The following is a 14312-nucleotide window of genomic DNA, read 5'->3' as shown; positions in this document are numbered from 1 at the left end:
GTCCCTCGTGCCCATTGTTCCTCTTCTCCACGGCCTCCTGCCAGTCCACCCCCACCTTCCCCATTCATCCGGACACCGTCGGGCATCTCGCTCCCATTTCGTTTTACGTCTTTGTACATAATGCTCTTTGTACCGTCTGCCCTGCACCAGCGGCAGCGCGGCGGCAGCAACGGCGGCGGCAGCGACGGTGCACCGGGCGCACTCTACCCCGCACTTCGCCCCCTCGCCGCGCTCTTTCACCTTCTCCTCGGGGAAGGTGGACCCCGCGTTCGTCGACCTCGGACGATCATATGAGTGCACGTGGGTGGCACAGATCCGCGTGGTAATTCGAACGATCGACTGGACGATGCTGGACAATGGTGTACGTACGAAAATAGTAGCGGTAACACAGTATTTTATTTCGTTCTTACGAGAATGTGGCCACTCGGAGAATGTAAGGAGCGATATAATTATATGTTATATATTATGAAAATATTTCAAATAATTCAGTAGAAGAAGTATACAAATGTAGGTATCAAACATACACAAACACATTAGTTATTCAGTTATTTAATTTAACAAATTTATGTTGCTTAATCTAATATCAAATCGTTATAATATTTTTATATTAATTATTAAATATATTTGTCAGTTCTATAAATTGCGTGCTGATGTGGTTGGCGGATTTAAAAATCACAATCACAATAAACTGAAGCTAAAAATAATATCTTTAATTAATTAATAATAATTTAACTAATTAACTTTATTGCTAAATCTAATCACGATTTTAACGATAATTTTCTTAAAACTTGTAGAAAATTTATTGCGAAAAATATCTGAACCCCAACTAGAGTCCAAAGCTGGAACTCCCTTGTTTCTTTCTAATTTATTCATAAAATTTATTAAAATTTAGATTCAACGATATCTCATGAATTTCATAAACAAGACAACTCAATTACGATTAGAGAAATAACTTAAAGCTTTTGCTGTGATCCTGCATGAATAAATGGATATTTATTGAAATTGTGATAGAGCTAAAAAAAAAAAAAAAAAACAAGAAATTTTATGCCGTTGAAAGAGGTCTTCATTTTAAGATATTTTAGATTCTAAAAAGTTATATAAAAAAATATTTTGATGTTGTTGCAAGGGTCGCCTAATACTGGATAATCGATTTAACGATTAAGGGAGACCTTATCGAGTTAATGATAGAATAACTGGTTTCTAACGTGCCGCAAATTGCACGTAATAGATCGCACATAAATTAAATGCCCGTAATACCTGTAATAACGGATGCCGCGATTAAGATATAATTACCCGCGTAAGCGGACCTCTCGCGAATATATATTCTCTTTAATACAGATTCGCGCTTTATCCTACACGTGATATATATGCGATCCGACAGCTGACTATTGACCATTATCAAATTCATATACGCTTTCGTTACATGGTATATACAATCGTGGCGATATTCACGACACTTTTTCCATCTTATGCAAATAATCCATCCGAGATTACCATCAGGATCTGGTCCGCGACGCTCACCCACGGTCTTCGTTTTTTCTTTTATTAAGATCGACTCTTTACACACGGTATTATGATCGGCTCTCATTAGCTTCATCGCATGGAGCTCGCCAGAGGTAATTCGGTCGGAAGGATATCGGACGGACAGTCCTACGCGTCGCGTCGCACGGAATGCGACACGCGAATTGTGTGGTGCGAACGTACGCGTACGGGAACGGGCGGCGGGGTGAAGAAGCAGATAGGATCATCGAACATGAGCGCAGCGAGAACGAAAGCGGGAACGAGGCGAAGAAATAATTGTCTCGGGTCGTGTTATTCGGCGCACGACCCAGTGGATAAGCGTATCCGGCCGACCGAGGTAACGGCATGCAGTCGATCGGATAAGGGCTTATGCAAATTACGCTTCTAGGTGCCGTGGATTAACTCGGCGTGTAAATTTGACTCGCGTGCTGGGGTTATCGATACCACGACGAGCGTGGTGCTCTTAATAAAACAAAGCGTCCGGGCCTGTTGCTGCTCGGGAGCAATCTAATCATTTTGAAACGCAACACTGTGTGCACGAAGTACAGCTTGTCGATTCGAGAAAGCCATTATATTTGTTTGGCATATGTCAAATGTTACTTTAAAACGTTTGAACGCGCTTCAAGAATCAGTTTTTTTTTTTAACACGTAGAAGATAATTTTATCTTGGTGTATAACAAAGAAGACTTTTTTGTCTTAACTTTTTTAGTTTGCACATTTAATAAAATTCTAAATATACTTGAAGAAAGTATATTAAATTACCTTTTACAGCGTAATGGTAATATAAATTTTTGACGGATCGTATACAGCACTTGTGGATATAGATTTTTTGGAGCAGATTTCTCCGCCAAAGTTCCATTTAGATGATACTCTTCTATCCGGAAATACAGGGTAACTTTTACTTCAGTGTTACGAAACACCGAGGATGGACTTAAGTAATAACTTAGCCCATACGTGTTGGTCAAGCGTTAGCGTGGGTTTTTTGCCGAAATGACATAGCATCTCACCATGTTCCTCTCAACGGAATCACAGGTTTGGTGGCACTATAATTAGAGAATTAATTTGGCTCCACGGGGTTTTGGAGCTCTTTTCAAAGGGACGTATCGCGGCGCCGAAAAGATTCGACGTTTCTACGTAAACATCGTTCTTCTATCATCACCCGCCGGGTGATTCGTTTTCGGAAACGTGTTCGCTACACGTATCATTCGCATAATTATACGCGCGCGGACTGCCTACCATTTTATTTCTTGATTCTTCAGGGACACGTAATCTGTTCCGAGCGTAGCTTTCGTAGATCTATTGAATTCCTTCCAGCTTATGCAAGAAAACTACGAAGATTCCGTAAGGCAGAAACGGAAAGTGTGTATTGGAAAGCGGAACCAGAATCAATCGGGGAAAAAATGTCTGCGCTGTTGTGAGAATTATGTAACGAGAGAAAAGGATGCGAATAAAAAGGAATTGCGTGATTGTCGGCGCAAAACCAACATATCATGATCGTTATAAATAAATTATCAAATGCTTTTTATAAAATAAAAAGGTATAGGTGTGAAAGAATGTAACTTTCTCTCTCTATATTAAGATTGTATATCAAATAACATTAATACAAAAATTCAGAATTATTGCGATATGCACAACGTTGTGTGATGTAATTGAATTGCATGTTAGCTCATCCGCGCGAGCGAATAACGACTGTATTTATCACGTTGATTTATTATTTTTATGTTAATTGCAAAATTCAGTGTGATAATCAGACAAGTGCAATTTATATTTATAACTTTTCAATTATAGAATACGTCGCTTTTAATTCTTAGAATCCGGCGTGTTTGTTGCGCCTTGCTGTGCAACAAAGTGTTGGAAATTTAAGTTGCCAAACCGCTTCGCGATTGGTTGAATTTGTGAAACAGAGGGTGAAAAAGGAGGTAAAGGGGGAATAAATACGAAAATCGAGCGTGAAGTCAGTGCGCGCGCGTCGGCCGCAAAGAAATGAACGAAATTGAGGTTGCTGAAGGAGGAGGAGGAGGAGGAGAAAGCAAAGAGATGAGCAAGATCTCGAGAGACCTGGGTATTCTCATGCTCTCTACGCGGGGATCAATAATTGCCGGGTCGTTGAAATCGCGTGCGAGCGACGATCGAGTCCGGGCAAGGAGACGTGAGAGAAGGCGTAAGAATGTGCGGTGCACGTGCCTTTATTTATTTTGCATAATTAGCGCTGCATTGCCGAGAGTACCGCGGAGGCCGGCAGGTTTTACGGCCGAACTTATTTCTTTCCCTTTTCTCGAGACCCGCCGCGGTGCGATTCCTTTTATTATTTGGCGAAATCCCTTTGCGGAAATTAATTAGACCGCGTAATCCTCGCGCGAAGTTGTCAAGAAATATTTTTAACGAGAAAGTTTTGAGATTATTCTACCGTCTAAATGTTATCTAATTATTAGTTGTTTATAAATTTTCAATTCTTAAACAATTGGACGGTGAGTTTACTTAATACAGGTTTTATACAGTTTAAAACGAGACAATTTTCTGAAATGAAATATAGTGACTCTATAAATTTTATTTAATGTAATTTATATAAAAAATATATATGTCTATAAAACCGTAACAAAAAGTATTTGTAATTTAGGACTCATGAATTTTGGTGCTTTTGTTCCGAGCTTTTATTATCTTGCGATATTTCGCAATTTAACATCATTTGCATATGTTTTATAACACGTTTCTCATTATTATGATGTTCATGTAACTGTGCGGATATATTTAAGATGTAATATATTTACCATAGTAAGTCAATTTTCTTTCTTCGTTACACCTTTGCAATTTCTGTAATTGTCCACACCCATTTCAGGCAGCGTGCTGATGCCCCACTCCAAAGTATAGCGTTGCGTTTCCCAAGGAGTATGATTTCGAAGGTATGATTTGCAAATAGTTGGTAACACACATGCCGCGAGATGCCAACTAATCTAACGCTACCGGGCTAGATCAAGGGCTAAATCAAGAACTTAAGCGTCGAGAAAACATCGAATAATATTTACATATCATTACGCGACGAATTTTTGAATTATGTCTAAAATTACAGTAATATATACATATAATATTTAACTTTTTTTTAAATTAAATACTTTTTATTTCATATATTTATGATGTTTCAAAATTCAAACAAAAGCTGGCATTGCATAAACGAATTTTGACACAACGAAAATTGGGCGAGTGCACAAGAGACCCTTCGTGGAATGCGAAGGGCGTAAGTAAGATGGCATTTCTTCCTCAAGGCTCTCTTCGCGGAGAGAGATCCGGAGAATACACGCAACGCCCTCCAACTCGAGTTTTATCGCCTTGCCTGGTAAAGGGCCCGAAATTTGGCCGGACGAATCCGGTTCGAAATTAGTATTCATTAGAGTTTCACGTGAGATTTTCAACGAGTCACGTGGGAATAATGAAGGTAAATGTGGGGTTCATCGTACCACTTGCTGCCCGGTCGCCTAATAGTCGGTCGACCCTTTCATTCTTTCTAACACACTAACTATCGTGGGTATCGTCGCATTTCTTCTGCAACTTATTTTTTGTTCGGAAACATCGTTTGATGAGCATCGTAATATAATATAGATAAAAAAGTTTGGCACAAATGCGTGTAATAATGTGCTCTAAATTTTTTAGCATATGGATATAATCGATAATATTTCTTTTAACGTAATTCAATAGATTGAACATTTGCGACTATATGTACATTGTCGTAGCGTCTTACTTGAGAACCTTGTGTTACATTGGCACGTAACGAGCCATAAAACATAACGTAGGCAACGGCACAAAGAAGGAAACATAAGAACTGTTATGTTACGTTTTACGACTTTTATTCCGAATTTCAGCTGTAAAGGTCATTTAAATGGAAGTGATTGATAAAAATTTAATCACCCATATCTTCGAACGGAAATTTGTTTGATTATGTTATAAACCGAGAGCCGATTAATAAAAATAAATTCGTGAAAATTAAAATGAAATTCGAGAGAAGGAGAAGAACGTTAAAAAAATTTGGAGTTACGGTGTAACAGGTCATCTTTCTCGGCATAATTACATACTGGTGTATTAATTACCAGGATGGTTGTTAAAAATCGCTGGTTTAAAAGACTTCCTTTTTCATATGTGGCTTTTCGACGCGCGGAGATCCGTCCCCCCCCCCCTTCTCCCCTCGTTATTACTTCTGGGGTACTGGCTACTTTTATTATTCATTGATACACTTCTTTTTAGGATCTGTCGCGGCCGTCTCTTCCGGATGCATAAAACAACGGTCTTTTTGGGAATTTATTGGGTAGAGGCAGTTTGCTCTCCGCGCGCGCGTCGAATTTCGTCGAGGGGGCAACGAATTTTGCTGCCGATGGCCGGCCGTTTGATCTCATTTCAGCGAAATAAAGCAACAGAAGCCGAGAACTCGTCGGTGCTGCCGAGAGACCGGTTGGATATAAACAGCATTGCGGAAGCTTCGCGCGCGAGCGAGCGCGCGTGTCCAGTCGCCTGTATCATTACTCCTTTGCTGAAACGTCTCTATCCATCCACATTCTCGCAGACGTGTTCTCATTTCCCAACGTAGGGAAAGAAAAGACAAAGTTCACACGTAATTGCATAATCGCGTGAGAACTGCTGGGTGATTTAGAAAATGGACTTTTCTTTTTTTTTACCAGTTTCGCTCAAATATATAACTTTTCATTTGAAAAATCTGTTTTTTGCGTGTGTCTTTATATAGATCTAAATATTCTAACTTTATATAGAATATTTTTTTATCTTATAAAATTGAACTTGATCGTAACCTCTCAGTGTTTTAACCTCTTCAGTGCGGAGAAATCTTTTCAATATTATAGTAAAACAATTATTTCAATTAACTGTCGCTTTTGTCAATTATATTCTTTAAAAAAGTACGAGAACTTTAGATGTTAAAAATGTTTTAATGTCAAAACATTTTAAACACTAAGCTTGTCATATAAACATAAATAATGCCTATTGAATACAAGTAGTAAATAAAGAGGCAAAATTAAATATATTAATAATCAGAACATTGACTGATATCTTCTAAAACATTTTTACAATTATATTTAAATAATTAATTCAACTTATGAACTTGTTGCTTTTATTTTGTGTATATTAAAATTTTTACTTGAATAGGGATGAAAAACGTTTATTACATATTTAAAAAACTATAAAAGAAATTATCAATGCCACTATGCATTCAAGGCGACATTGGGACAGTTACCCTATCGTTTTTCAGCATAAACTACATTGTTAAATGTAGCAATTTTGAATTTGTGTTAATGCGGAAGGTGTTCGACATTACCATGAATTTCTTCTCTTATATCGTGTTCCTTTACTTCAAAAGAAGACAATATCAAGAGGTAGCCGCGTGCCGCGGCACACGCGCAAGAATCTCGCTTTGCCCCCGTCGAGATTCTTCGGGGTCAAGATGTCGCCGCTAATAAGCTCTAATCATTTCTTTTTGTGTGGAAATTGAGACACGTTCCCCCGGGACGTATACCTGATATACCTTCCGAAGTGATGTATGACACACGGCGGCACCTGTCCCCTTAACCTGCCTCGCACTGGGCACCGGTGCCTCGGTACCGTTTCACGGCTTACCGATGAATTTTATGGGTAGTCTAATGAAGTCGTTTCAAAACTCGCCACCCAGGACCGCGGCGATCTTATCGTGACTTAATTGGACAAACCGTATTTCATCGGAGCCGAATCTGCAGCCAGATCGCCTGTTTTATCTACCTCTTGTACCGTCTCAGAGCGGCCACTATTCGTTGATCCTCTTTGAGTACTTGGACATACTAACGGCTTAACGACTGCAACAATCATCACCACTAACCTTTTAAGAGAGATCAAAAGTATTAGTGTTTAAAACGGTTAACGAGCGTTTTCTAGTTAAATGTCTAGCTATCAGAGAGTTCCCGATGTAAAATTCCAAAATGAAAAAGATGATTGTTGCGTTCAAACTTTTTACGTTGATATTAAGATCTTCCCTATAAAAGAACCATAATCGTTCCATTTGCTGGGACATTACCGACGTCCTTTCGAGAGACTTACGGCCATTTAATCGGAGAGCCCGCGAACACTTCCGATATTCGTGAATGTTTTTGGCACTCGCAGCTTCTCGCAGCTTCTTCTTACCGAACCGAACCAACTTAATATACGCTCATTTTCGCCGGGCATCATCCACTACTTTTTGCTCATATCAGCGATATTCGATGTTTGATAATAATCTCCCTTCGGGTTCTTTCACGCGTGCGTAATTGTTTCCTCTTCTCCGTCTCCGTCTTATCTTTGCCCTCACTTTTCTGGCTGCTCGTGCCTTTGATCTTTGTTTCCCCGCCTTCGTCCTCTTCTTCTTTTCTACATCCCGTTCTTCTTTTCTTCTTTCTTATCCTACCTGGAAGAACAGGCTGTGCTCGTTAGGTCGTGCACCTGTACAGTTTGCAACCAGCACGGATTTCTCATGCCGAATTCTTTCTCTTGATTTGTTCAAAAAGGACCAATCCAACTTTGTCATTGTCATTGTTTGTCATTGATATAATTGATTCGTAAGGGAACAACTATTACGATTCTATAACATATTGTTTGTAATTATTGTTGATTAATATAGATATTGGGATAATAAGATAAATATTATCATTTGACATATTTTTTGTATTTATAAATAGAGACATTTAAGGATTACCTGGCATACAACGAATTCTGCTACTGCGATTGATACCCGGTTCTTATCTTATCCTTTGTACACATACAAAATTGTTTCTGTTGTTTTATGAAGATTTTCATGCAAGGTGCGAGAAATGATTCAAGATTTAACGGCAACTTGAAGCTCGGCATGGCTTTTGGATGAAACCGAAGCTGTTCGCCGAGACACGAAATGAAACTTGGTGCACCTGCCTCGCTCTTCTGCCAAGCTCTTTGCCTCTTTTCTCACCCGTAGCAACGTTATATTTGTGGAAGTCAGGAAACAATGTTAAATGCTGCAAACAACAACTAATTTAATAACATGAAAAGGTTAAGAATAACTGTGTGACTTTGTATGAAGAAATTGCAATCTGCTACAGTAGATCTCCATTAAATTATATACTATATACCTATTATATTTTATAAAGTGATAATTTTATCTAAATCATGTTAAAATTGTTTACATTTTAGATTACGAATTATAAACGGATTATGTTTTTGGATTTATAACACATAGACAAAACGTATTAATAAGTACAATGAAATGTTATGTTATGTATAAAGTGAAAAATGTAATTATATTTATTGTTAATTGTTTGTTGATTGTCGTAATTTAGAACTAGTATTATTTATCACGTGCTGATACTATTACTAGTGCTTCTACGACTACTACTACTACTGCTAATTCTACTACTACTACTACTACTACTACTACTACTACTACTACTACTACTACTACTACTACTACTACTACTACTACTACTACTACTACTACTACTACTACTACTACTACTACTACTACATACTACTACTACTTCTACTACTACTACTGGTACCGCTATTAATCATTTGAATGAATACATGTCACGTGCAATAGACACCAAGGTTTGGCCTATCTCAACCTTTCTACTTCCTATTGTCTTATTTCTAAGCGATCAATGATAAAATATAATCGAGAGGTACTTGCTATACACACACATATATATATATATATATATATATATATATATATATATATATATATGCCTTTTGAACGACAACGGTGAGTTCCACTGGCCTTGCAACCCTGTGGGCCCTTCGCGATCAATCTCGTAGGCGTTTCTCTCTCCTCCTTCAACCACTGATGCAAAGCCGATGCGCGTGCCAGAAAGTGCGAACCATACAAAAACACGTGCCACGAGTTGTGGTTCTTCTTTATCTTTTTATTTTATAAATCTTATTTTAGGTCTGTTTATTTCGAGGCACAATACCACATCACTTTTCTTTGTACCTCGTTCCTCCATAAAATAATTTTTAAAGAAAGTTTTAAAAATTAATTTAATCAATGATATCTAACAAAAGATTGTTATAGATAAAAAAGACTTTGATAAACTTTTTGATTGAATGACTATATACGTATTTTTACACATTTTTTAGAGAGAGAGAGAGAGAGAGAGAGAGAGAGAGAGATTGCTTGGTGGTATGTCATACATAAGTATGATACGCATAAAAATGTATACTGCACCAAAACCAGTCCGTTCCTATTAGAATTTCACTTTCCAATCTTCATCCAGTTTGCTCCCGTTATAACATGTGATCTCTGTAAAAGGAGAAACCAATCTACTCAACCATTAAACCAGCTCGATACGAACTTGTTGAGCAACCCGTTTTGTCTGATGTCAAGGTGGTTGCTGAAAGTTCAGGCGTTGCCACTAATTCATCTTCCTGAGAAATACGTCTCATATAAAGTCAAATAATATTTTCAAATTTTAGCAGCGCGGAAATATAAAATTACCTTGAATATTGCATTGTATATATCTTAGATTAAATATATGTTTTAAAAAATAACACGTATATTTATGTATATTATTCGCGCGTTTCACCAACACTTTTTTTAATGAAGATATTTATTACGAGTCGAAATAACCACTTTGTCGTACTTGCATATCCACAATTGTCCACTTGATGAAAACGAGGTCGGTCGTCCGGAGCCGAACCGCTAATTTCTCGTTGCACAATTGGAACCGCAAATGACGAACTTTCCTTGCATCGTTCGTGTTATTATGGTTTTATTTGCGACTCTCACCGTTATTCCCCTTCAATTTGCAGCTGCGACCCATACAAAACTCATAGGAAGACCGTGTACACCAATTATTTCATTATAATCAGATCCCGGAGACTAATGATCGCAATTTGTTTGAGACCTTCAGAGGCACCGCTCGCCAAATACGTCGATGACTCGTATGTAAAATTCTGAGCTCGGGGGCAGAGATTTATTCTCGAGCGCGTGGCGCAAATGAAATTAACGAGTACTGCATATAAAGTGTCTCGGCGTGGCTCATTCGTATTTCGTGTGCCGCAGTGGGTTATAAAATTTGTTAAATGTAATGTTTACGAAGGTTACATTAAACTTTCACTTATTTTACATAAATGAAATTATTTGTTTAATTAACACGGTTAAATAAATATTTTTCCAATATTTTTATATTAATATTTATATTAATGTCTATATATCAATTTAGGTATTAATATCATCATTTTTTCTTGTTATCAATTTTGTCATTATTTGTTGTTAATGTTACTCGAAGAGGAGGGGAAAAATGTTAATTGCGCAACGCGGTAGATGAAATAAACACAAAATCCTGTTAACCGATCATCACAGATCCACTTGACAAGAAAACTGCACTAGATTGATGTGTTGTAATTACACGTACAATACCGTTTTGCCGTGCCATGTATTCTTGCATTCCCCAATAATTACCATGAAACGCAAACCGTGCAATTAGCCGCGCGGTTGAATTAGCAGGTACATTATGGCAGTGCCGTACATGTAACACCGAGGAATATTCATAATATTTACCCGCGATATTATCGCCTAATTACCGGCCGCTCTACTTTCCAGTTTTAGCGTATCGTAACGTGCCCTTTTTCGAAAAAGCTTCCGACAATGAAAATATTTTTTCGAAAACCCGTCCCGGCGTAGCGCGCGTATTAAATTCGTCGATCTTTCATCCTCTGCATCCCGGTAATTGCGAAATGATGTTCGAGTGCCCGGACGGACGTTCCGAAAGATCTAAAATTTGAATAACACAGCAAAATGCGCCTGATGAAAGAACGATGAGCGACGAGACGAGCGGGGATTTGAGCGCGTGTGGCCGCTTTTAAATTATCATGTCAACTAGAAAGTCCGCGGGCGATCCGGGAAGCAATCTAGGCAATCTTGATGGGGCAGCCACGAACCTACGATCGTAAGGAAGTGACTTGACGAAGTCGGTCCATATTAACTTTGCGGCCTGTGACGAAAGTTACAGGTACGTTATACACGAACGGCCGGTGAAATTAATGATGATTGATAAGAATGTGCCATGCACCGACCTATATCGTAAACTTTCATTTACGTACCGTTGCATGAGCTCTAATCAATTAAATTATGCAAAACTTATGGATCTGGTTCATAAAAAGATATTAAATCTGGGCAAATTATGTACGTATACATGTCGATTCGATTTCGAATAATCCCTCTGCTTCAGAGATTTATTTTGACGATGATAAAAGGTGAATGTTGCAAGACAAGAGGGGATTAAAATTGGCGAGGCGTGACTATTACGTTATATATATGTGTGTATGTGTGTGTGCCATGTCATTCCGTCACGCAATTTTGATATTTTTAATGAATGTAAATGAATGCAAGCGTATTGGTAATTTCGAGCGAGATATTGATGTGATATAATGTTTATTTGCATTGCAAATTATTTATTTACACTTATGATCGACGATAGACCGGATATATGACGCCTGGTTCTTTTTTTTTTACTACGCAAATAGGAAAATCAAGGCGTTTATCATAATTTATGATTGGATATATTAGATTGCACGTCGGCGTATCTCACTTTCGACGATTTTTCTCAAATCGCAGGCAACCTCCGTAATAACCGCGGTATCGCGTTTAAAGAGAAGCGGACGGATACTTCCTGGCTACGATATACGTAAATCGAACTCGAGCTGGCCGTAAAAACTCGACAGCAGACGGCGACGGTTGAGGTTCACGCTAAATTACTCGCAGCAACTCGCGTACGCTCTGCCGTACACAACGCGGCGCATTAATTCGGCCGTTGTAATTCGGTTTACCGTTAATGTCGCGCGTCATCGATAATTAAGCCGGAATAATATTTTTCACCCGCCGGCAATTATTCATTTTCGCGAATTCTGATTGCGCCCTTCAGGAAGGGCGTGCTGATTAATGAAACGCGGCGAGGTGGGCGAAAGGGATAGGTAAGAGGAGAGGTGAAGGGGGGGAGGGAGGGGCGGGCTGGGAGGAGAGGGCTGAACGCAATTTCAGCCGTCAGTTCGCGCGGGAAGATAACGGAGTGCCCTCGGGAATTTATTCTCGGGAGCCGATCATCCGTGAGACAGACGGCGGCTTTTTGTCGTCACCTCGTTACGGCTAACGAATGACTTTCCTGCCCCCCGAATGCGCTCGCAACGCTCGCTCGCTCGCTCGCTTGCCCGCGTTTCCACGCTCGTCGCGCGCTCGCGACATTCCCCGACGGCCGAGCCAGAGATTTATGAATTTAATTAAATCGCAATCAGATTCAATTTAATCGCACCGTTTGCGCGGCTAATGCCAAAATAACGGTCGTCGATCGTAAACGCATCGATAGTAATTATGAATTGTAGACAACTTGTTTGCACCTCGCTGCCATTTGTCCGCGGGCTATATTTAATTATAGCGAAATTGGTTACGCGCAACGCACGTTAAGCGCTGCGTGCTTACAGTGCGTGCTTGTAGCTTGCAGTTAGCTGTGAAGTAATCGTAACCGCGAAGAAAAACGAGAGAAATCACGACCACCTAATTATTGCCATTTGTGTTGCACCTGTTTAATTATGTCTGTTTAACATTCCGTGATGTGATAATTATGATTGTGAAAACGACGCTGAATCTAAACACCTTCGGCGGCCACCCGTTGCGCTCAAACCAGGGACGACATGGCGTCGGGGGCATCGCGGGGGCTAAACCACGAAAACGAATAAAGTAAAATAGGATCGTAGAGAATTAAAAATATACACGCACGCATTTTAGGGCGTAAGAAGAGAACGGCGGTGCTACACATTCTTTCTATTCACGAACGACAGATACATATCACGAACTTTACATTTTAAAGCGGAGTTGATCTTTTTAATCATTACATATTATTGTTGTGGACACTTCCTTAAATGATAAAGCCGCGCGAAAAATCACTTTGACAATTTTTTAAATAAATTTAGCGGTCTTGTGCCGCCTTAATCATTACATATTATTATTGTTGTACAGACTCTTGAGATCGTCTGTGAATTTTTTGAAGCCATCCCGACCCCGCCGGAAAAAGAGGCTACGGTTTTTAAACGATAAAATCGCGCGAAAAGTAACTTTGACAATTTTTTAAACAAATTAGGCGGTTTTGTGCCGCCTTAATAATTGCACATTATTGTTGTAGATACTTTAAAATGCGTGCGTGTATATTTTTAATTCTCCACGATTCTATTTTACTTTATTCGTTGTCGTGATTTAGCCCCGCGATGCTCCCAACGCCATGTCGTCCCTGGTTTGAGCGCGACTGGTGGCTACGGAAGAGGTGGCTAGATTCAGCGTCGTGTTGTGAAAGCATCTTGAGTAGATCTTTTTAAGGAACAACCGTATCACTTTTTCTAACAGGAAATTGTATTGACTTTTCTAATGGCAACTAGTAGATATAAAAACAAGTGACGATCAGAATCAACTGTTCTAACTCATTAAATTAATTAAAGTAGACAGACGCGTGTTTCTTGCGCGCTATTTAGCTTTTTATTTTTTATTTTTTAAAAATAAACTCCAATAGTAATTACAACAATCTCTCACGAAGTTAGTGCAGCAAAAGAACCAATTACCGTCGCGGAAAAATGACAACATTTCGATAAATTCGACCATCGATTTAATGCTTTTTTGTAGATAATATAGAACAGCAATAATTTTATTATTGAGCATAGCATTTCTGGATATAGTCTAATAATCAACGTCAAATGCCGTCAAGTTTATGATGCAGATATGTTTTGATAGAAATGAGACATTTTACATGACACTTTTTATAAAATTTATTAGAACA

The sequence above is a fragment of the Monomorium pharaonis genome, chromosome 3, assembly GCF_013373865.1.
Source record: "Monomorium pharaonis isolate MP-MQ-018 chromosome 3, ASM1337386v2, whole genome shotgun sequence".
Classification (NCBI taxonomy): domain Eukaryota; kingdom Metazoa; phylum Arthropoda; class Insecta; order Hymenoptera; family Formicidae; genus Monomorium; species Monomorium pharaonis.
The sequence above is the reverse complement of the archived record's forward strand: the minus strand, read 5'-3'. Positions refer to the sequence as shown.